This window comes from Akebia trifoliata, chromosome 8 (assembly GCF_017979445.1).
Source record: "Akebia trifoliata isolate Shusen 1 chromosome 8, ASM1797944v1, whole genome shotgun sequence".
NCBI lineage: Eukaryota > Viridiplantae > Streptophyta > Magnoliopsida > Ranunculales > Lardizabalaceae > Akebia > Akebia trifoliata.
Window position 1 is genome coordinate 24,357,850 of NC_141382.1, and position 26,713 is coordinate 24,384,562.

Sequence of the window (26,713 nt, forward strand, 5' to 3'; positions counted from 1 at the left end):
TCTCATTGAAGGAGATGATCCAAATGAATCATTTGCCTTGAAATCCATTCATCCTAAGTCCATTTAAAACAAAATGAAAAGGAGAGGGGATATTAGAAGAGGGAGGAGGAGAGGGTAGAGAAGGAGGGAGGAGGGGGGTCTTCTTTGAACCCACCTTGATGCTTTACCCTTTTCTTTCCTTGCTTTTCTTCTTCTTCTTCTTCAATGTCTTCTTGAGTTGAGTCCTTGATGAGTCATGAGAATGTAACTCCTTTTAGATTAGTGTGAGAGAGTAATGAAGAGGTGAGTAGAGAGAGTAGAGTGATATTGGTGAGACTTAGTAAGATTTTTTTGTGAGAGTTGGGAACTATTTTTGGGAAGAGAAGGGGAGCTTTTATAGATGTTGAGGATGGTTTGAGGGATATAATGGGGTGAGAGGTTGGAAGAATAGAGAATGGCATAGGTTTTTAAGGGGGGGGTATGAAATTATGAGTTGGAAGAGGGGTAAATATGTAATGAGGGTAAATGAGTTGTGTTTTGATCCAAATGATTTGGATCTTACCCAAACCATTTGGGTGGAGTGTTTGGTGAGGTAAGATGATGGGTGTTTAAGAGGGTGGTTGATTGATTGAGTGGTGTTTGATTTAAGAGAATGGAGATTGTAAGAGGGTGGTTGGGAGGGTGAGGGAGATGGTGACATGTGGCAAGATGTGTGGATGTTAGGAATTTAGATTTAATTGATGGGAGAGGTTGAGTGTTTGATTTGAGAGAATGGGTGTAGGTTTAGGTTGTAGAGATGGGTTTATAGGAAATGATGATGGTAGATTAGGGAGAGGTATAATGATGATAGGTTAGGGGAGGTGTGGGTTGGAGGTGTTTGATTTGAGAGAATAGGGGTTAGGGAATTATGATGGTAGGTTAGGGGAGGGTGTGGGTTGATGTGTTTGATTTGAGAGAATGGAGGTTTATAGGGAGTAATGAGAGTAAGTTAGGGGAAGGTGTGGGTTGATGTGATTTTTTTAAAGAAAAGGTGATGTGAGTAGTTAATGTTTTAAAGAAAGGTGATGGGGTGGGTGGTTTGATGAGGGAGGTGAGAGGGAGTGATGACATGTGTCATCTTTTGATGATAAAAGAGTGATTGGTTGATGTGGGTTAGATATGAATTGGATATCGGTTTGGGCTTGGGGGCATTGGGCTTGGGTTTTAGGAAAGGTTAGAGGTTTTTTGGATTGGGTTGGGGTCATTTTGGATTGGATTTTTGAGGGTGGGTATGTTTTAGGGTTTTAGGTGACATGAGATTGAATTTTAGGTTGGGGGGGGGGTGAGAGATTGATTTTGGAAAGTTGAGGGCTTATGGGCTTTAGGTGGGCTTAAGGTCTTTTTGGATTTTGAAGTGGAGAGGTGGAGGGTATAGGAGGTGGTAGGCGTCCCAAGTTTCATTTTTTAATTTTATTTATTTATTTTTTTATGTTTTTGAAATCATTGGTTTGCTTAAAATGCCACGTGTTGGCAAATCGGGCTTTTTATGGCCCGTTAGTAAATTTTATTGAGAATTCGTCATTTTCAATTTTGGGAATGGCGCGGTGAATATTGGGAAAGCGTCGGGTAGGCCGAGTCCTTTTGGTGGGCCTCCTAGACTATTAAGAGGTCTTAGGGGCCTTGATTCGATCAAACTGCCATATTTCGATTGATTTGGGCCTTAGAAGCCCGTTGGCAATTTTTATTGAAAAATTAGTATTTTTGGGCCATTTCAAGTGTGGGTCTGTCCAAATTGGGGTGTCTACAAAATCAAATGGTGAAATTTTGAGAATATTTTGAAAAATGAACTTAGGGTAAAACACTCGGATTTTGTTCTTTTTAATTTTAACAAAAACTGACTCTGCCATTGGACTCAAAATGATCGAAAAACATATTTTAGCATGTAAACATGCTCGAATTCGAGTTCAAATGGAAAAAATTATAAAATCATCAAATTTCATCTTATGTAAGACCTAAAAAAGTGAATTTTTGTTAGAGCGAGAATAAATAAAATATGATCTCATCATTAGGTCTGCAATAAAAAATTATTAAGGATAAAATATTCATTTGTCGATTTTCGAGTTAGGAACGTCGAAATATCGTCAACCATCAAAACAAATGGAAAAAATACAAAAATACCCTCAACCCTTTTTATATAAAAGAAAGTTAACTTTCTTTTTTTAATTTCTCTTCTTCTCCAAAGAACCAAACACTAGCTAATTCTCAACCCAAGGGTTTCAACCCTTCTCATCAAGATCTATCGCAAACGATTCCGAGTTGATTGTAGGCGAATAAGAAAGAAGTCATTGCATCGACAAACTCTACAACCTCACCATCCTTGATCTCTATTTTCCTTTTGTTCCCTCCATTTCACACCAAAAACCAGTAAGTAGATTTTGATACTACCCATTCAGAACATCGTTTAGTTAGAAAAAATACTCGTTTTCCATTGTAGAAGAAAATGAAAGTGCCGTCGTTGAGAACTTCGTAAACTCCCGTTCATCTTACACCCAGGTCAATCCAACCTCGATTCTCGTGTTACCAACCTTGACTCTCATGCTAGCTTATCACCTATGACAACTACGATCTTTGGTAAGGGACTCTCAATTCTTATTGGTAACCGTAGATTTCAAAAACTCCATTTAAGATTTTTATTGAATGTACCTTGTCACCAATAATTTACTTCTCACCATCTTCTTTATTGAATTCTCCATTTTCCATGGAACCTTCATTAAAGACCACCTTTTTACTAAGGATTTTCTTCTTGTTTACCAGATCCTAAAGTTTGAATCCCTTCACTCCCTTTTCAAATCTGAGGAAGATATACTCAAATGATTTTGATTGTAATTTGTTTCTATAATCATTTAAAATGAAAACATGTTTTGCATCCGAACACCTTCAATATAGAGTGGTCAACTTTTTTACTTATCCATACCTCTTCGGCGCACTTAAATTCAAATAGCTTAGATGGTGATCGATTAACCAAATAACAAACATAGTTAATCGATTTCGCCCAAAATGGTTCGGGCAATCTCGTACGTAGCCTCATACATCTCTCCCTTTCCATGAGAATTCTATACATCTTCTCATGGTTCGGGACACGATTTTGTTAAAGATTTTTCTTCACAGTAAAATGCCTTGTAATGCCTTCTTCTTGTAAAATTTCAAGAGCTTACCATATTTGTATTCACCCTCATTGTCGCTTCTCAAGTATTTGATTTTTCTTCCCACATAATTTTCTACTTCGGCCTTTCATTCCACAAACTTGGAAAAAACATCTGATTTCTCTTTCATAAAGTAGACCCACACTTTTCTTGAAAAATCATCTATGAAATGACAAAGTAGTGAGCTCTACATTTTGATTTAATAGGTGCGGGCCTCCACACATCGGAGTGAATGTAGTTTAACAACCCCTTATTTTGTTTTCCCATCATACAAAACTTGTAAAATTTTAGTTTGTTGTGCATTGCTCTTTTACTCATATGACCAAGTCTTAAGCGCCAAAGTTGAGCTTCATCCTTACTAGAATTTTTCTCCATGGATATTAAAACTCCTTCTAGAATTATGTTCCCCAAAAGCTTGTAGGGGTTATTCGGTAGTTTCAAACCTCTCATAATCACCATGGTTTCTTTAGACACTTTGAATGTTTCATCATTTGTCGAGAATGAATGCCCATTTGAGTCGAGTGTGCCCAAAGATATCAAATTATTTTTGAGTGCCGACACATATGTCATTCTATCTAAGGTTCTAACAATATATCATACATTTTTATCTTCACGATACCCATTCTAATAACTTTTTATGTTGTGTTGTTAGAACATTTTCACCGTTATGAGGTTCATAGGAGGCAAACCTATCACGATTGAAACACATATAAAAAATACATCTAAAATCTAAAATCTAAGAGTTGGAGGTGAGATTATCCAAAGATGCCATTAATAACTCTTCATTGCTTTCTGATGTTATGCTTGTCGTGGAGCTTGACTCGAATTTTTTTTTCCTTATTTTATCTCCATTTTGTACTTTCTACAATCTTTTTTGTAATGTCTTTTCTTCCCGCAATGGTAACACTTTACTTCTTTCTTACTTTTAGATTTAGATCTAGAATTTTTTTTTTTTGGATTTTTTTTCTCTTTTATTTGGCTTTTTTTTTCTAGAACCCCTTGTAAAAAGTCCTTCCCTTTGAGCATCTTTCTTACTTGATTTGTTCATTGTGACGTGAGCGATAAGGTTTTGAACCACTTTCTTAAACTTGAAGGTCTCATTTTCAAACATAAGAGTAGTTCAAAAGTATTTAAAGGAATTAGGAAGTGATCTCAACAAGAGCAATGTTTTGTCTTCTTCTTCAAACTTGACATCTACTTTCAATAAATCACTAAAACATCGATTGAACGTGTTCAAGTGTTCCATGATGTCTTGTCCATCCTTTATCCTTAAGCCATAGAGTTGGTCCTTAAGGAATAATTTGTTGGATAAAGTATTTCTCATGTAGCTTTTCAAACTTATCTCATATTCCATTTGCAGTCTTTTCATCAATGACGGTGTACATAAATTCATCAGAAATATGTAACTCAATGGAACTAATAGCTTTCAAATCCAACTTTTCTCATGCCTCATTAGGCATACTTTCCAATTTCGTTTCAATGCTCCGAATGCAATTATAAAGTCCTTGTTGGATAAGAATATGCCTGATACTAGCAAATGCAAAGAAGATAAATAACTACACAAAAAAGAGTAAGAACACAATACCTACAACACGAGATTTTACGTGGTTCATCCGAAGGCTACGTCCATAGAGGTATGACTGTTGGAACTCGATTAAAATGAAGGAAATGTGGCAAATCGATACAAGGAAACACCTATACCACTTAGTTTCACCTTATTCTACATCTCAATATTCCCAAACATCTCAACTTCTCCTCTCTTGGATTTTTTCTCTTTCTCTACTCTCTTCTCTAGAAAAGACTTAGACTTGGAGTTAGACATCCTACCAAAAGAAAACAAAAATCTCTTTAGAAGCACCATAAAGTGGGCCACTTACATAAGTTACAAGCCCAACTCAAATTACCTTGGATTGACCCAAAAAAAAAAACACAAACTTGGACCGTGCCTAATTGATTTTTAGCCATAACTCCAACACATAACATATTAAATATGAGAAATGTTCAGCACCCAACAATTTGCTCAACATGTTTTGTCCTACTGGGTTAGAACTTTTGGAATGGATTGATTTTTGGTGAGGATGATCTCTATGGTGAAGAGATCATCCTCACCAAAAATCAGCCCATTCCAAAACTTCTAACCCCATGTTTACAAGTTGAAAATTCGTGGACCGTCCATTTTTTGTAAACCATTTGTAATGGGGTTAGAAGTTTTGGAATGGGCTGATTTTTGGTGAGGATGATCTCCTCACCATAGAGATCATCCTCACCAAAAATCAGCCTATTCCAATACTTCTAACCCATGTAGGACAAAACATGTTGGGCAAATTATTGGGTGCCGAACGGGACCTATTAAATATTCAAAATGATGAGTAAGTTTTTCACTATTACAATTTGTACGAATATAATGCAATAGGAATCTTAGGTAAGGTAATAGAGATAGTTATGGATGAGTAAACTTATATATGAAAAGATATTTTTTGATTTTTACACATTTTAAAGCTAACGGTGTTTAGTTGAAATAATTTTATTAAATGGTTTAATTAGTTATTGCCCAAAACTTAGGGGGTTTTAGTGGAAAAATAATCCTATATTAAGGTGTATCAATAATTTTTCATATAAAATATGTCACGAATTGAACCTTTGATGGAATAATATTTCCATTAGCTAAATGTAAAATTTCTTTATTCGTATTGAGGAATGATATATAAGGTAAAAATAAACACTATATGGATGAAGTTTGTATTAGAACATCGAATAATTCAATTCCAAACTTCACATCTTAAGCTTTCTACCTCAATCTAATACACGTGCAACATACACAAACATATAGTTGCCGAAGTATTTGTCATGGACTTATTGAGACAAATTGATTTATCACTTATTATATCTTTATAGTTCCACAATTAATTGATCACAAAACATTTTCTTTATGTATTTTTTTTATATATGAAATTCTTAACTATGGTTCGGCTAAAAGATTTGTATTTAAAGGAATTACTATATTTTTAGCTCAAAAACTAGTGCAACTTGAGCCATGATTTAAAAATAATGGTAACAAAACATAAATAACAAGTGTCGAGTAACTTGATAAATTCTAACTATCGATCCTTGGTCTTTTGTCATTGGAATAAGGCATATTGTCCTTATCTACTCCTTACTCCAATTACTAAAGTTATTCATTCTTGATGATGATAGATGCAATTTACTCGCATTATTATAGGCCAAGCAATTAATAATTCTGTAAGTTTTTTTTTTTTTTAATGTTTGATATAACCACCTAACCTAGATGTACACAGGTCGTCGTTAGTTGATACCGTAAAGGTCCCATAATGAAATTCTTATCCATCAAAACATGTCTTTAGATTTTCAATTTTGATAGGCAGTTTAAGCAACTTTGATTCAATTTTATTGAAGTAATGCATAGATTTTTCTACAATATTTAGGAGGAAATTGGATAATTGGCCTTACCTCAAGATGCAACAATGGGGAAGAGGCAACATTTTTGTAGTGCAAAAGAAATAATATATATATATTTGAGATACCCATATATTTCAAATCCATGACATGCTCCTTGACCTAACTCTTTTTCGAGAAACAAATAAATAAAAAAATCATCTCCGGCTTCTAGCTCAACCCCTTTTCTTCTCCTAAAAAATCAGTCATCTTCAAGTTCTTCAACTTTGGGATAAATTTCTATTTAATCTATTAATGCTTTTCTTTAATCTAATGTTTTGAAAATTGAATTGATTGTTGGAACGAATACTTATTAAATTGGTCGGACCACAGTCGAACCTTGATTCAATTCGGCCAGACCGATGTACATTTTTATTAAAATAAATACTTTATTTATGTTCATACATTGATAATAGTCACAAAAAATGATGATGCTTCAATAGTCAAAACAATTTTATCATTGAATCAAGTTGAACCTAATCTAATTTCGAAAACACTGCTTTAATCTCTTTTAGAAAACCCTTGATATCCATCATCTTCAACTTCATCAAAATCTTATCATGTTTTTAAGTTCAAGGATTGAAGGAGTTAGAACCTCAAAGTTGAGGGTAAGGGTAAAAGTTTTAACCCTAGACATCGAGAATAACAGATACTATTGAGAGAAAATCAAGGATTTTTTGGGTAGAGGTTAAAGAGGTAAAGGGGGACATGTCATCATTTTGAAAACATAAGAGTATTTATTTTATTTTATTTTATGATGGGGGTGTTGGGACTATAGGCCTGACTAGTAGGGCAAGTCAACTGGCTTCTTAGAGTACCATATCTCAGCCAAATCTCCTAGTACATATAATACGCCACAAATCACACTTACCAAGTAAATCAGGATAAATCTCTATGAGTGGCCAACAGGGGACTTGAACTCAAGACTCTCATTTAAGAGGGAGCGAGCGAGCGATGCCTTGGTCACTATGCCCAACACTCGGTTGCCATTGTGTGATTTAGCCATAATGAACCAAAAAGGAAATGCAGCACATAATCTACACGAGACAGATAAAACGATAAATCACATATTTATAACTCGAACACTCGATAAGAATATCCATCAAGTCAAGTCAAGCTGAAACATCTCTAGTTACATAAAACATAATTTATTTTGTAAATATTTTAAAGATAGTTTTAATATTTTAAAATAAATAAAAACATTATTTATTTATTTATTTATTTTTGTTCTCCACAAAAGTATTATATATATAGCCCAATAACTTGGTCTAGGTTCTGACTTGATCTTTGGTGCATTTTGACTTGGCTCGACCAAGTTTCAGGGCCGAGTAATCTTTGAAATCCAATCAAGTCGAATTTTTGGGATAAGTCTATGATGATGAATCATTCTTTGAACTTCTCCTGTAACAAGTGCCATATTGATACAACTGTGCAGTTCATTTATCAAGACAACCATCTTCTTGTTTTCACCCAATTTTCAATCCATTCAATCCATGCGGCCTACCGATCTAACGCTCCATATATCCTCTTATTGAGCCAGGTCCATGATAGGATGAGGGGGGAGGGTCATAAGATCAAAGTAGCCTAATGTTATTACAAGAAACCAAAAAAAAATTTGAAAAATTCATTCCTCCTAAATTGAACTATTTTTTTATATTTATTTTGTGCTAAATTTCTGGACATAACTTAAAAAAATGGAACGGTAAATCTTACAACAGATCTATTAAGAATGTGAGACTTCACAAGGACTAAGAGCGATCGTAGGTCTATGATTTTGCCTCTTATCAAAGGTTAAGAGTAAGGGGATATCATTGCTATTAAATAATGAACTCTCTCTAATCATCAAGAAAAAGAATATTAGTTTTGATTTCTGAAGGAGCAAGAAGGATATACTAAATGAGTGATCAGAAGAAGGGTATGGTACTCCAACTGTTTCCTGACTTGCGTGTAAAATGTTGTTCGCCGCAGAATCAGACTTACCAAAGCATGAATTCACCGACTGAATTTCAAATAGAAATCAACTATACTCATAAGTTGATGGAAGAATAGGAGCTTCGATGGCCTTGAGAAGGTCTTCTAAATTTTCTTACTAAAGATCCAAGTAAACTCTAAAGGAGGAGAATGGAGAGCAAAATCATATAGTTGTCAGTTGTTATGGGGATTGTAAAATAGAATGTAGTAGATCTAGATGTATATGAACAATAAATTTTCAATTTAGGCCAAAGATTCATAAAGAGTAATCAATGCACTGATCCCCACAAACTTGATATGTCTAACACATCCATATGTTGAGTGATATAATTTTTAGAAGACTTTGATTCATGTTATGTATATGATACAGAAGCCTGTAGCCACCCCATTTTTGCATTCGCCTGATTAATCAACTCGTCAACCTGATTGCGACGGTTCCCAATGATGGATGGTTATTCCAATGCTCTATTTGGTTACTAGAGATGTTTCAGAAATCCGGATGAGGTATCTCAAACTAACGAAACTGTAGAAATCACACGCTAGGAAAATATGACCCAAAAAATGTAGAAATCATCATTTTTCAGATAAAAAGAAGCTTAACGATAAAAATCACTAAAAAATGATCAAATATTCAAAATACCCCTAACCTTAAAACATCCTTAGGGCCTACATTACGCTTAGGAAAATCCTTTCAAACACATAAAATAACAAATCGAAATCAAATAAACTATTTCACTAATTTTCACAAAATTTAACAAAATTACAAAAATGCCCCTCATAAAGTTCAAGACCATTTCGCACAAAAAATTTCATAAATGACACAAACCAATATTCCCATTGAATTCCTTACGAAAAATCGATTTTAAAATATCCTGGAACATTAAAAACAATTTAAAATGTAAAAAGTCATCTCCGAGGGCAAAACGGTAATTTTATAATTTTAATAATTAAAAATTATGAAATAAATAATTAAAATATTAATTAATGTAAAGTGAAATCCTAATTAAAATTAAAGTCAATCAAGTAAGACTAAAGTCAAAATCTTAAAGTCAATCAAGTGAGACTAAAAGTCAAAATCCTAATAGAATTCTAATTAAACAATAACTCTATTTAAAATAATTCTAATTAAATAATAACTCTATTTAAAATAATTCTAATTAAACACTAACTCTATCTAAAAAGTACTTAAAAAAATCTATAAATAAGGGACTCTACAACCTATTTTCGTATCAAAAAATAAATCCTAAGAAAAGTAGGTCAAAAAACTTCTTTAGCCTCCCATAAACCCTAATTTTGAAGTCCTAACTCCTTACTTAACATCCATACCCCAACTTTAGCTCAAAAAACACTTAGAAACCCTTTAAAAACACCCAGAAACCCTTCAAAAACACCCAGAAATCCATAAACAAATCATAAATATTCAGATCTAAGAAGAAGATACTTCGTCTTGGAGGTCTGAAGCGAATTCGGTGACAGAACAAAGCGAGGAGTACTATACGAGGAGTTGTTCTATCAAATCTGAGGGAACAAAATCGTTGCGTTGCAAAGGTAAATATTTTTTATTTTTTATTATTATTATTTAGGTCTTTTTAGCAATGTAATCGTTTTTGAGAATTAGTAGAGATAAACCTTCCAACCTCGTAATGTGATCCCCGAACTTAGTATTTTTTAGTAGATTAGTTGTTTGTTTATCCGTTTCGAGTCAATGTTCGGTTCCTAGACCGTAATAACTAGGTGACGACTCCTAAACCTCAAAGTCAAAAGTAGATCCGCACACCCTGCAGATCGATGGCGCTTTCAAAGCCCATAGAGAATTTTTTTTTAAAAACATGTGTGAAGAATGAATAAATAGGATAAGCTAATGCACATCAAAATCTTATAAAGTATATAAAATAATAGAATCATATAAAGTGTATAAAATAATAGATGGAATCAAATGCACAACTCTTGAATCATATACAGTGTGAATAGTTGCATCTCTTCCTGGACTTCCTCTTTTTCTAAAACACCCTTATTGGTGGGTATGCTGGGATCAAATGCACAACTTCACAGTTTTGGTGCAGTATGGGAACCCAATTAGGCTATGGGCTCAATGGTCTTAGGGTAAGGCCAATGGTCATATGGGTTCAATGGTCTTAAAGGCCAAAGGTCATATGGGCCATATGTTGGTTTCATTCAAAATAATGCTAGCTAAGCATGTTTCATAAAAAAAATGCATAGAAGGAAAGCAAGCATTAAAGGTTAACACTGGAGGGATATGTACATTTGTTCTTTGAGGTAAACTTAACCAAAAATCCAAGTTTGGAATAACCTGAAACGTGAGAAAAGATAGCAAAATATGTAAGTACTTTCCTATAACTATTATCAGTTGTATTGTACAATACAACTGATGAAGACAAGAAAGTAATAAATTTACCGTCTATAAAAACCATAACAAAAAGCAACGGAATTCTTATTTAAATTGTTAAACACATGAATAAATTATAGAAAGAACAAAAAACTAGGAAGGACATAGCCAGAAAAGAAGACTATAGACATCCCAACAAAAGATTAACAAAGGAAGGTTATCGAGATGGTTAGGGCGTGAAAACAGATGTCCACTGACAAAATGAACAATGGACGAGGAACAAAACATACTTCTAGACCACAAACTCAAAGGAAGAAATATCAATAAACAATACCAGCCAACAGGTACCCTCCTAAGAGGCATTAAAATCTGAAAAACAGGAGCAATTTCTCAATCAAGAAATCATCCATACACAAGTGACACCGACAATTCAAAAGTGATAAATAATATTTTTCTGTTCTGTAAGCCTTATGGTCATACTTGTCTTTTCCCTTTATTTTGTAAGCTATATATAGCCAAGTACTTTTAAGATGTAACTATTCACTTATTTTCTTCTAATAATACCTAAGCTTTCTTCCTCATGAAACCTAATGTAACCCCAATCTGATATCGTGGTATCAAAGCGAAGATTAGATCAGAATAGGGTTACGTTAGGTTTCTTGAGGAAGAAAGCTTATGTATTATTAGAAGAAAATAAGAGAGAATAATTATGTCATAAGAGTACTTTGACTATATATATCCTACAAAAGAAAGAGAAAAGACAAGTATACTCTTAAGGCTTATAGAACAGAAAAATATCGCCAATAAAAAATAATCAAAGAAATAATCGGAATACTTACATGACTACAAGAGTGCCCAACCAGCCCCACTCGCTTCTTTTAACAGATATTAGCTTGTAAGAGACCACATCCATGCTTTACTTTTGCATCAGCCAAAAAGAATCAAATGATGAAATTAGCTAAGTATGATAGAACCAGAATTCTGAAGGAAAAAATGTACATCTCTACACTCACATAGTCACAAGTCCCTGATTTCTCCAATGAATATGGTTCCTGATAAAAGAAAAGAATTAAGAAAATATAATGTCACAAACCATTATAAAGTATGATTATATTGTAATAGAGAATCAAAATAGAAGGAAACAGAACTCAGTTGAACTCCATTTGAATCACATAAAATACATACTGATAAGGAACAATTGACCTTAGGGCCCGTACTAGACATATTAACAATCACACCCATCTGAGGGTTATCTTTATCTGTCAAATTCATTAAATATAAAAAAATTAGAAAAAAAAAGTGACAAGTTGACAATTGTGACATAAGAAAGTATATAAGTAAAAAATTACAGTGCAAAGCAAAATGATCACTGCAGTTACATTTGAGTACATTTCCTTGTATGCCCTAAAAGAAAAATGAAGAAAATGTAAGGGGAGAAAAAGAACTAATCTTACGAATGAGATTAATGTTTGTGCTTGACCATTACCCTATGGTTGTGCATACATAATACCCTAAAAAAAACCAGAACCATCAGAATCTCTAAATTTCTGTGATGGACCCTAAGGGCCTATTTGGAAATGGGAGTTGGACGGAGTTGGAGTTATAACTACTACCTTAGAATTCTAATTGGTTGTTCGGTTCACCAATTCTATGGAGTTGCAACTCCAAAAAGGTCCTCAACTCCCATTTTTAAAGGAGTTACAACTCGTACCTATGTGGGTGGGATTTACAACTCTAGGTAAAAATCTTTAATTCCAAAAATTAAGTTGACTCACCTGAGTCATCTAGTATATAAATTAGGGCTGTCAATGGACTGGGTTCGGGCTGGATTTTTTAGGCTAAAAAATTAGGCCCTAACCCATCTAAATATCGGGCTGGGCTTAACAAATAAAACCTTACTCCAAACCCGGTCGACTTCCACCTACATTTGGCTGGGCAAAACCCATTTTCTAAGACACTATGAAGGTAAGGAAATTATTATTTATTTATACTAAGACTATTATATATGGGTCCCGTTCACCACCCTAAGCTTTACCACACACTTTAACAAACGTGTTTTGTCCTACATGGGTTAGAAGTTTTGGAATGGGCTGATTTTTGGTGAGGATGATCTCTATGGTGAGGAGATCATCCTCACCAAAAATCAGCTCATTCCAAAACTTCTAACCCCATAAAAAATGGTTTACAAAAAATGGATGGTCCACGATTTTTCAACGTGTAAACATGGGGCTAAACATTTCGGAATGGGCTGATTTTTGGGGAGGATGATCTTCTAATCATAGAGATCATCCTCACTAAAAATCAGCCCATTCTAAAACTTCTAACCCATGTAGGACAAAAAACGTTTGTTAAAGTGTGTGGTAAAACTTAGGGTGCTGAACATTTCCCATTATATATTGTATTTAATATAGTATAGCGGGTCAGGCCACCCACTGGGCGAACATCTAAAACCCAAACCCGGTCCTATTATTAAACAGGCTTGGCCCAACTTGATAGCTAAATGGACTTAGTAATTAAAACCAAACTCGGTCCACAACGGGCTAGATCGGGCCAAAACCCGACCCATTGATGGCTTTAATATAAACCATTCAACTCACTTTACATTATTTATGATCTAGATTCCTATTTAAATAATTATCATTTTTTAATAAAATAAGGTGATTAGAATAGAGCATTCAAGTGATCCGAATTTAGTGGGTTTGGACCTGAAGAAAAATATGGGTTGATGTCCCTTGACTCGAGTCGGATCCAAATCCATCCCCATATCCGCCTAAATCCGAATGATATATTGCTTTGAAAATTATTATTTTTTTACTTTTCAACATATATTTTATCTACTACTTTATTATAACATGAATTCTTAGAAAATAAATAAATTATAATAGTAAAATAGAATAATACAACAAATAGAAAAAATATAAAAAACAAAATGTTGAACTGTTCAAAATTATTTGAACCGAATCAAGTAATTTGGTCGGGTCGGATCTGAATCCAGATTTAGTGTAATCGATATGGTTAGGACATTGTTTTAGCTAATAAGATTCAAATCGAATTTGAATACAGATCCAAATAAAAAAATCAGATTTGAATATGGATATACTTATATCTGACCCAAAGTCGACTCATTTTGAGCCCTAGATTAGAATATGTTTCATCAAAAAATTAATCCTATTTATTTAAGATAATAAATATTTAAATTACCAAAATTAATTTAGTTTATCAAAATATATAAAACCTCGTTGACTCGATTGAATTTTATTGACTATGACAATATTTTCCAAGTAATAGAGGAGTCGTATCGGATCTTAGTCAAATGTGAAAACAATTCACTGACTGAATTACTACAAGAAACCAAACACTAGAGTTCATTTAAAGAGTCAGAATAAACTCCAACTCCAACCCCAACCAACTCCTACTCCTACTCCAACTCCAAATCCAATTAACTACTACTTCCAAACACACCTTAAGAATATAAGAGGTCATCATATGGGCTTTTTTGCCACTTTTAATTGCTATGTAACAGAATTTGGGGGGGGGGGGGGAGAAAAGTATAAATATATAGTTATATACAAAATCAATAGTTGCAAAATAGACTAGAGCTCGAAAACTTAACATGAGGATTATAGTGGTGTTAATAATCATTAGCCAAAAAATGTTTTGGAAAACAAGGACACAGAAAAGGTTTCAATACACTACCTTGACCTAAATGTCTGCAACTTCGTTCTTTGTTGGACTTAAATTTACAAGAGGCCATAATGGTTTAAGTTGACCAATTTGAAGCATAGTATGACAAAGATTAGTTATTGTTACACATCTCAAGTAGTAAGAAAAACACACTTTGTAGTACACAGTTTTCAGTATGGGTTTTATGACAATATGGCCACATTGTCTTATTAAACAAAGATCATAAACCAATTACCATCACTTTTTTTAACCATAAGGAGTATCCAAGTTGAAACATGTTGGATTATGAAGTCTCACATCTTTAGATGCAGTACTTTTGGCTTTCTTGTTATGATTTTGTGATTTGCATGCTTGCCCACTCATTTTCAATAACATATTACAAGTCTTAATTATTTTTACACTCCCCCTCATGTGGGGCATAGATATCAATCATACCTAACTTTCCTTCATCCAGTTTCTTATTTGGAATCCCTTTAGTCAACACATCTACCAATTGATCCTCTGCTTCACATATGAGAGAGACATAACTTTGACTCCACTTTCTCTCTAATAAAGTGTTTGTTAATCATAATATGCTTTGTATGGTTATATTGGATTAGATTAAAGGCTATATAGATAGTTACTTTGTTATCGTAATAAAGTCTAAAAGTTTCTACCACCATATGTGACTATGTGCAACCAGCATATTCGACCATGTGCAACAAACACATGTTGTTCACATATGTCATTTAACACATCGCATATGTTGTAAGGAGAAAAAAATGCAGAAAATGTCGAGTACTTTTCTTTTTTTCTTTTGAGTCTTGAGAGTATGAGAGTGACTTAAGTTGAGACTTGAACTTTGAGAGTATTAGTGTAAAGTAGAGATTAGAGAATATTTATAATTATGTGAGAATGTATTAGAAAATGTAATGAGATTTAATAGTTGGAGGCTTTGTGAGGGTAAGAAAGAGATTAGAAAGTAGAAGAGATGTTGTAAAAGGAGTTTGGGGGGTAGAAGTGGGATATTTATAAGAGGAAAATGAGTTTATGCTAAAAGAAAAAGAAAATTTGTGTTCAAAAAGTATGCTATCGCATATTGTGTAGATAGAATACTTTTGTATATGCGATGGTAGCATATAAGAAAAATAGTTTGGAAATGGCCTATGCGATCGCATTTGACAACACTGGCCTTCACTCCAAGTTCTCCTAACAAAATTCGAAGTCAAAAAATCTTTACAATACCCCAAACTATGGCTCGATATTCTGCCTCAGCATTGGACAAAGCAATTATAGTTTGTTTATTACTTCTCCAAGTAACTAAATTACTTCCAACAAATATGCAATACCCGGAGGTAGATCGACAATCATCTCTAACCCCAGACCAATTTGCATCTGTGAATGCTTTTATTCTGAAATGACCATGATTAACATACAAAATCTCCTTTCCAGGGGCAGTCTTTAGGTAACTAAGAACTACTTATACTATTTCAAGGTGAAGAGTTCTTGAGGCATGCATGTACTGACTAATAACATTAACCACATATGTTGTATCTGACCTGGTCAATTACAAGTACAAGAGATGGCTTACCAGTCTCTAAAACTTCTCAATATTTGTTAATAGTTCACCCTCTATCGTATTAAACTTCTGATTGGGATCTATTAGAGTATCTGTAAGTCTGGCACCAGGTTTCCCAGTATCACAAAGTAAGTCTAAAACACATTTGCATTTGGGAAATAAATATGCATTTTTTAGATTGAGCTACCTCAATTCCAAGGAAATATTTTAGATCTCCTAGGTCCTTAATTTCAAATTCAAAAGCTAAGAACTTCTTCAACCTCTATATCTCTTGGGGGTAGTTTCCTGTCACCACAATATCATTAATATATACAATAAGGAGTGTGATGAAATCAATATCTCTTTTGACAAAGAGAGTGTGATTTGCATAACTCTAAGTATAACCCACTTGTTTCATTACTTTACTGAACTTGTTAAACCATGTTCAAGGAGATTGTTTCAACCCATAAATTGAATTTTTTAATCTACATGCGCTTCCTTCACTTTCTAGAGTCTAAAACCCTGGAGAAGGATATATGTACACTTCTTCTGGTTTTCCACTTAAGAAAGCATTTTTCACATTTAACTGATGTAAAGGCCAAAATAAATTTGCAGCTAGAGATAATAACACCATAATAGTATTCATCTTCGCTACTGGGGCAAATGTTTCAGTATACTCAACCCATTGAATTTGGGTATACAACAAGTCTTGTTATGTACCTTTTCATTGTGTCATCAGCTTTGTACTTTACAATAAACATCTACTTGTAGCCCATTGGTACTTTTCCTTCTGACAAAGCTACCATCTCCCATGTATTATTCTTCAATAGAGTATTCATTTCTTCTTGGATTGCCTTCTTTCATTCAGGAGTTTTATAAGCTTCTACAATACTATTAGGAATATGAATAAAAGAAATAGACGAAACGAAGGCATAATATGAAAGAGATAGGGATGAATAAAAAATGTGGTTAGAAATAGGGTGCATAGTGCAAGATTGTATTCCCTTATGCAATGCTATGAGTATATCAAGATTAGAAGGATTAATAGAAGTGACAAAAGAACTATTACCTAGTGTCGGAGAGTCCAATTGATTAGTGTGATCAATGAGAGTCTTTTTGAGTTGTCTTATGACAACGAAAATAAACTCGTTACTCTTTCCTTTTATCTAATGAGTCACCTGACACATACTCCTTTCATGACACAGTCACAGACGATCGGATTACATATATTAATGGGTAGAGGAAACAAAATTGGCGAGGAAGGTAATGGATTTTGATTTTGATGCTACCACTCTTTAATATTCATTTTCCCCTGAAAAGCAGCAATCGAATGAAAGTACAGAGTAGTCTCAAACAATGAGATATCTATGGTGACATAGTTTTCCAGTAGATGGATCTAAGTCCTGAAATACACAATGATTAGGTAAGAATGAAATAGAACAATATAACGATTTTGTGAGATTACTCATAGACAGAAGATTAATGGACATATTAGGAACATAAAACACAGATGATATAGAGAAGGAGTTTTCAATTTTGATGTCCTCTTTATCATAAACCATCTGCTATTTTTACCTTGTCTTTACCTCACAATAATTGATAAGAAGAAAAAAGGGAAGGCACACCAGTCATGTGATCAGAGGCTCTCGAGTCAATGATCCAAGAGAGACGGGAGTAAATAAAACTAACAGTATTTGTAGAGGCATGCATACCTGACTAGGCAAAGGAAGATGAACTAGTTGATCCTTCAAGCTTTGTAAGAAGTTTGCTTAGATGCTCTATTTCTTCTTGGGTTGTAGATAACTCAATAGAAGAATTAGAAGCAATGGAATTGGGTTGTGATTGGTCTTAGACAGGAACATGAGCATTAGGCTTTTACAATTGTGGTTTTTCCTTGTTAAATTGTCGGTCTACCAATTAAATCCCAACATATCTCCTAGTATGTCAGGTTCTACCACAATGATCAAAACAGAGATTATCCTTATCATCGCCTCCTTTTCCACTTCGTTTAGTCCTTCCTTTATTATCTGTCCCAAATATAGAGGAGAAAAAAGTTGTGGGAGGTGGTTCAGATAGAGGTTGTAGTATAGACCTGTGACTTCCCTTACTTTTCACAAGAGAATATACATCCTCAATTAGTGGAATGGAATCGCGACCCAATATTTAAGCCCGACCAAACTCATAAGTTGGATGCCAGCTAGCCAAAAACTGGAAAACTTGATTCTGTTTATTAGTTTACGGAACTCCTCAACATCTTCATCATTCTTCCATTTGATCACTTGATAATGATCCAATTATTCCCATAAAGCTTGAAGGGTGGAGTAATATGTGGCCAGGCTTTTCTCCTCTAGACGAAAATTGGTCACCTCTTGACGAAGTTGATAGACACGAGTGACATTTTTCTTTTTTCTTCTGAGAATATGTTCTACTGACCTTTTTCCAAACTTGATTTGCTATATCCAGAAACAAATAATTCTTGCTGAGTTGGGGTTACATGGAATTCAACAATCATGACATCACCGTCAAATTGTTTTGTTCCCAATGATCATACATTGGATCGGCTTCCTTGGGCTTCACAACCCGACTGGTAAGATATCTTAATTTCCCCTGTTCTCCGATATACATCTTAATGGACTAAGACTATTCTATGAAATTGGTACCATCAAGTTTGACCATCGTAATCTGAGCTCCATAATTATTTTCATAACTTATTGATGGAGGAATAAGTGTCAGAGCCCCAAAATTGGATCCACTCACAATAGAACCATTTGTAGATGACATATTTAACACAAATAACAACCATGCAAGTGCTGAACCAAAGTTAAGGCAACAAAGTATGGTAAATTTTTTTGAAAAATAGTAGTGGGCGGCAAAAATAAGGCGGTATTTTCTTCACCGATGATACAAAAATGCTCTAAATCAAATGAAATTACTTCCTTCGTGTAGAGAATTTTGACAATGACTAGATCTATCCAACAAAACATATTAAAAAGCACTCAGCACATCAGATAAACTTGAAACATCAAATCTACTTTTTTTTTTCGATTTTTTCTGAAAATCTACTAAAACACCTTCAAAGACTAATCCAAAAATTGCACAAAAATTACTAAAATACTGTAGTTATCAGTGCAATTCAAATCATGTAACCAATGTTATCAAATAGCATATGTGACCAGCATATGATGTGCACCGGTCGCATATTACACAAAATATTTTTTTATTTTAAAAAAATAAATAAAAAGTAGTAAAAAATTAGAAAAAAAAGGGAAAATATTAAAAAAAAACCAGAAAATATAAGAAAATAAAAACAAACCGATAACAATATTTTTGGATTTTGGATAGCACTCATTTTTCAAATTGAATAAAATTGATTACATTTAGTTACTTAGTAACAAGAATGAAAGAACTTAATAAGCTAAATAGTCAATAATATATAAATTATTCATGATACGAAGGTGGCCTAATTTAATTATTAAGTTCTAGTTCTAGATAATTAAAGTGGATTATGCTTTAATAGTTTAATCATTAGATACTATGATCTTGTGTTAGAATACATAAACTCAATATTTTTGAAAAAATAGAGTAAAAATAAGATTTAAAGAGAATATATGCGAGTGAAAGAATAAAATAAATAACTTAGAATAATGCATGAATAGAGTAGTTGTTAGAGAAGATAGACTAAAAACAACTTGAATTTAATGCTCCAATAATCAAATCATTGCCCATTGGAGTAATATGTCATCACATACTATATATGCCATCACATACTTTTGTATGCCATGGCATAATGAACTAGAAACCCTAAATCGCATATGCCATCATGGCATATGCTATTGCATTTGACAACGCTACATGTAACCTTAGACCCTAATCTGCTGATGTCGGTAGCTCATGGATGACGTCTGCCCTCGAGGTTTGTATAGATGGAAGCCAAAAAAAATTAAAAATTCTTGCCAAGATTGATGCTCTGATACCAAGTTGTAAAACAAATCTCTGAATAATAGAGGAAAAAGATAGGACAAATTCGGGAGAATAAATATCTGATTAGGGTTTACTCAACCCCTTTCACTATTTATATATAATCTCCCCATAATTATAATAGCTTCCCTATACAACTAAATATTATTTTAGACCTCCTCTAAATAACATATTACAAGTCTTAACTATTTCTAACTTTTTAATAAGAAGCTTCTATGTGAAAAATATAATATAAAATTTCCTCATTAGTAGATATTAACTTGGTAGGCTCCTCTGTATAGTCCAACTACAAGTTGGGAGTTTGAATAAATCTGTTGCTCCTTAATCTTCAATTTTCGAGCCATCCTTAACCCACCAAGTACTACCTCATATTTCACTTCATTATTCGATGCCCCAAAACCAAGTTCCACTACTTTTTCTAGTCGATCGTTACTGTGTGTAGTTAGCACCATGCTTGCTCCTGATCTGTGAAAGTTTGTTGATCCATCTGTGAATAACTTCTAGCTTGTCTTGGGGCTCATCGGGTTGGGTACGTCTTCTTCAAGTATATCTGCCTCTTCGTCTTCCTTTCAGTGAGGGTTTTCTACAGGAAAATTTTCTAGAAAGTTAACAAATACTTGACCCTTAAGTATACTTCTTGGTTCAAAGACGAGGTCAAACTCTCCCAGTGCAACAGTCCATTCTGTTATCCTTCGGGATTTTTCAGCCCTGTGTAATATTTCCCGTAGCGAATAGTCTGTGTAACGATCCTGACCTTATGAGCTTGGAAATAGGGCTTGAGCTTTTGGGCTAAATATACCAAAGTGAGGCTAGTCTTCTCCTTCTGACTGTACCTTTCTTTTGAGGTTCCCAACGTCTTACTTACCAAATAGATTGGTAGTTCATTCTTCCCTTCCGTTCTAAACAGGTGGAACTAATCGTCGTCGATGTAGCTGCTAAGTACATTCCCAGAATTTCCTCGTCCATTGGTTTACTCAAGATGGGAGGAGACCCAAGGTATGATTTTAGATTCTGGAATGCCTTCTCGCATTCTTCCGACCATACAAATCATGTTCCTTTTTTCAATAGTGTGAACAAGGGTTGGCACTTATCTGACAACTTTGACACAAACCTGTTGAGTGTGGTTATTTGTCCCGCCAGCTTCTACACTTGCTTTACATTGTTCGGTGAAGTCATTTCTATCAGTTCCCTTATCTGTTCTGGGTTGGCTTCTATCCCTATTTTTGTCACCATGTACCCTAGGAACTTTCCTGAAGATACTCCGAATGTGCATTTCTTCAGGTTGATGTGAATCTTGTATTCCTTTAAATGATCGAAAGTGTCTTTTAAATGGGTCATATGGTTATCGATGTAAACTTCTGATGAGTGTCTCCAAACACTCAATTATACGCACATTTTCTGGATATTTATCTTGATTTTTGTACCTATTTCTCTATATTAAGATAATAATCATGATAAGCCTCAAACCACCACGTTGCATGTTAATTAGGCTTAATTATATATAAATAAATTCATTTACTAGATAAATCTAATTACGTGTGTTTCTTGTGCAGAAAATCAACAATTTGGAATCAAAATCTCAAGGCAAAAGCAGCACTTTGGAATGCCCACTTTGGAATGCCCTAATCCTTAACTCATATTCTCCTCTTTTGTCTTTTTGTGCAAAGAAAAGTGGAGGCTACTTTTAGACTCTTCTACACACATTTTTCTCTATAAATAGAGCCTTCATTTCTAGAGAAAGGGTCCCATCTTGGTTCTCTTATCCAAGACTCCTTTAATCTAAGGCTCTTTGCCTATTCTCTTATTTTTTGTATTTTCATTTTCTAGTTATTTTCTTTTGGTTAACTAGTCTTGTAAGAAGTAGAAGAAGAAGAAGTTGTAATTTTCTCCATCAAATGAAGAAAAGTTCTTTCATCTCTTATCTTCCCTCTCTTGCAATGACATTAGGCTAAGTTCCCCTCCATTGGAGAGTGGAAAAGCCTAGAGCAAGTTCTTGTGTTATTTTTAATTTCATGTCTTTCTTTTATTTAAAGTGCTTATGAATTCTCTTTAAGTTTCTTGCACCTATTATTCTTAATATAGATACTTTATGCTTAGATTAGATCAAGATAAAATATGCTTAAACTAGATAATTGGTAGTAGGAAGTTTTCAAAGAATTCTACTTTGTTTATGTTCCCTTATTTCATTTCATTTGCAAAACTTTCCGATCTAAGGAGCTAACACCAAGCCCTTACGATTGAGTTATAAAAAGGCTTGAAACTAAGAATTGCTCATCAACATGTTCTAGGTAGATCCATCTCTAATGGTGTTTAATTTCATAAGTTTACTTGCTTTTAATTTCATTTACTTTAGTTTCTTTTCTAGTAATTTTACATTTTCTTATAAGTTCAAAAATACAAAGAAAAACAGTTTTAATTCCTTTTAGTTAAATTGAATTTTATCTTCTTAGCTTAACTCTATTCCTCCTTTCTCTTGGGTTCGATCCCCTACTTGCCCCACAAGTAAGGTAAACGTAAGATTATTATTAACTCCGGTGAGAAGAACAACGATAGTCTCATCAGAATTTTGGCGCCGCTGCCGGGGAAAGGTAAATGTAGTAGTGGTAAGTTTTGATTTAAATTTTTTTTTTTTTCATTTTTATTTTATTTTCATTTTTCTTTTGGTTTCTTTCTATAAGTTCAAGTGTTCTTGAGATTTTAAGAGAGAAGAAAGAAGAAAAAACATTGAAAAAAAAAAGAGTCATTCTCGTTTTCTTTTTCACCCTTGACAGCAGAACTTAAACTGACTGTAACTTTCTACTCCGATCTCCGATTATCTATTAGTATATATCGATTTGGGGTAGAACGAAATTTTCTATAAAATGTGACAAAGTCAGCAAGATTGCGGTAAGTCAGATTCTGTTTTTGAGTCCATTTACTATCATTTCTGCTAATATTTATGTTTTGCTTCTTGTAGGTAAACATTTTTTTTCTTTTTTCTTTCAATTTCTTTTAATCTTTAGTTAGGTTTATTTTTTTATTTTAGAAACTCTTGTATAGGATTTCTTGTAATTTTTATTAATTATCCAAGAAGGCTTGGATTGTAATAGACTAAGGAAGGACGACGGGTGGACAATACCGTCACGGCTCCTTAGGTTCGTACACCAAAATTGGAGTTGGTGGCCTAAGTCGACTCAAACCGTCTTCACCCCGTCTAGCACGGGAGGTAATCCCGAAACACCCACGCCTCTCTTTACTAGTGGGTTACTCCTTGCCTTTGTATGTTATTTTTCTAATTTATACACACTTGGAATAGTTAATTAAGTAGTAAAGAGCACCCCTCTCCTAGGGATGGCATGATAAGATAAGGATTGGAAGTCATTACCAATTCCTTGCTCTAATTAGGATAATCAATTCACTAGTCATCCAATCAAATTAATTAAAATCAATTAGACTTGACTATAGGGCCCACGAGCTCAGTAGGAGAAATTCCGCTTCAAGTTGTGCCAATTGCGCTTCTTGGTCATTTTTGTATCTAGTAAGATCTTGCCCTTTGAGGGGATAGACTCAGTCTATTCAAGAAAGGAAGGTATTTAAGCGTGCTCTTGCTTATGCATTATGCGCCTCCTCCGATCTGGAGATCCGAATGATTCAAACTTGACTTCATAGAACCGAGTTGGAAGGCTAGTTGCGCTATTTCTACCCAGTTAGGAGCTGTCTAGCTTTAGGCAACCTATCTAGGTCCAGTCTTTTCTTTTCGTGATTGTTTGATCGACTGTGTGATTTGTATGCTTGGTAGACGTTCACAAAATAACGTGTTAGAACCATTTGATCCTGAGATCGAATGTACCATCAGTAGGATACGCAAGACACCATCAGTAGTTATGATGGGTGATCGAGAGCGAACTCTCAATGAGCTCTTCGCTCCAGCTTCCGCATCTCCTCCCACATGCATTGTTTTACCGTTGAACAATGCACCTCAGTTTGAAATTAGGGCTGCCACTATCAATATGCTCCCTAAATTCCATGGTTTAGAGCGTGAACAACCTTACACCCATCTTAATCGATTCTTGACTATATGTCAAACTTTTAGAAATCAGAATCTAGATGAGGAGAGTATCAAGCTTATTCTGTTCCCATTATCCTTGGAAGACCATGCAGCTGCGTGGTTGAACTCCCTAACACCCAATTCCATATCTACCTGGGATGTTCTATCAAAAAAATTTATGGCCAAATTCTACCCCGTGGCCAAAACTGAGAAAATGAAGGACTCTATTAGAAATTTTAGAGCCCGTCCTGATGATGAATTTTCCCAAACTTGGGAAAGATTCAATGATTTATTGGTCAAGTGCCTACACCATGGCATTGACAAAGCACAGTTGGTGCAAAGTTTTTATAGAGGATTAACAATGAATCAACGTACCTTAGTCGAGTCAATGCATAAGGGTCAGTTCATGAACCAGACTCCCAACCAAGCGTACGATTTCCTCGTAGAGTTAGCTGAGAGTGCTCAAAACTGGAGTACTAACCAAGAAGAATTTGATAGAGACGATCCGGTTAGGAAGACAGGTATGTATGAGATGAAGGCAGACCCTGATCTCAAAAATGTCATGTGTAGTCTAGTGAGTGGGATGAATAATCTCACAAAGAAGTTAGATGCCTTTACCATCTCAGCATCCAAACCTCACCTAGACCCTCGTACAATTTCACAAGTGACTGTCGAACCGAGTTCTTTGTGTGTCATATGCGACGGCAATGACCATTTGGTCGAGTGTTGTCCCACCTTGCCTCAAATCAAAGCTGAACAAGCAAATGCGATTAATGGCTATAGTGCTTTTAAGAAGCCAACTCCAAACTCTTTTAGCCAAACGTATCACCCAGATAATAGGTTTCATCCTAATTTCTCATACAGACAGAACGAACCTATTCAATTTAGTGGTCCGTCAGGTTACAATAGGAGTTTTCCTAGGCAATCTGGTTCTTCCACAAACCAAGCCATTGTTTCTCAAGTCTCTTATCAACCCCAACAATCTACCGATTGCAGAGCCATCATACCAGATCCCATGACCAATTACCAGCAGCCTACCCAACAACAGTCGTCCTTAGAATCTATGATTGCCGAGTTGATGAGGCAGCAACAGCAGTTCATCCAAACTCAACAGCAAACCCATCAAAATCAAACTCAGATTAACCAGGTCACTGCGCAATCCATAGCTAAGATGGAAGTTCAGTTGGGGCAATTAGCTCTTTCTTTGAGTGGGAGAGAGAAAGGTCAATTTCCTAGTCAGACTATCCCTAACCCTAGAGGTCAACCTTTGATTCCAAACGGATCAAAAGGTCAATACGAAGTAGGAAGCCATTCTGGAGCTCCACAAGACTCAGTCCAGGCTATCCACACCTTGCGTTCGGGAAAGAAGGTGGACAACAAAGTCCAACCTATTGACATGGGAGAAAAAGTCTTAGAAAAGGACAAAGTTCAAAAAGAAGCCATAGAGTCTCCAATAGAGAAGAAGAAAGATTTGGAAAATCCTCCTATCATTTTGCCAATTCCAAAAGCTCCATTTCCCCATCGCCTTAGAGATTCTAAAAAAGGTAAGCAGTTTGAGGGTGTCTTAGAAGTCTTTCAAAATGTGCATATCAATATCCCATTCCTAGATGCCATTAAGCAGATACCTTCTTATGCGAAATTCTTAAAGGATTTGACCACAGCTAAAAGGAAAACACCATTTCCTCGGGAAGCTATTATGGCAGCCCAAGCTTCGTCACTCATCCAACAAACGATTGCACCAAAATTTAAGGATCCTGGATGTCCGACAATTTCTATTCATATTGGAAATCAAGTGGTCGAAAAATGTCTCTTAGACTTAGGGGCCAGTGTGAACCTTTTACCATATTCGGTTTATAAACAATTAGGTTTGGGGGTTTTGAAACCCACAGATATCACGTTGAGTCTAGCCGATAGGTCCATAAAAATTCTAAAGGGTATAGTTGAGGACGTGATAGTTAAAGTTAAAGATTTATATTTTCCTGTTGACTTTGTTGTCTTAGACACAGAGCCAGTCATCAATTCGAACAGTCATATTCCTATCATCTTAGGACGTCCATTCTTAGCCACGTCTGACGCAGTCATTCGTTGTAGAAACGGAATTATGACTTTAGCATTTGGGGATATGAAAGTGAAACTGAACGTCTTCCACAATTTCCAAGGAATTGATGTAGATGATGGTATGGAGGAAGTGAACATGATAGATACGCTAGTCAATCAAACGTATCAAGAATTAGGGTACTCTGATCCCCTAACGAAATGTTTGGCTCACTTTGGCCTTGACTTGGACGTAGAAGAGTCTATAAGCGAAGTCAATGCTTTGCTTGAATCCGTTCCACTCTTAGATTCTGTGCGGTGGCACGCAAAAGCTGAAAGTCTTCCTGTGCGCACATCCAATCTTGTTCCTTCTCATGTCGAGCCTCCAAAATTGGAACTCAAGTCTCTTTCAGAGACCTTGAGATATGCATTTCTTGGCAAGAATCAAACCTTGCCTGTGATCATTTCCTCTCATCAAGAAGCTATGGGTTGGAGCATAGCTGACATCAAGGGAATTAGTC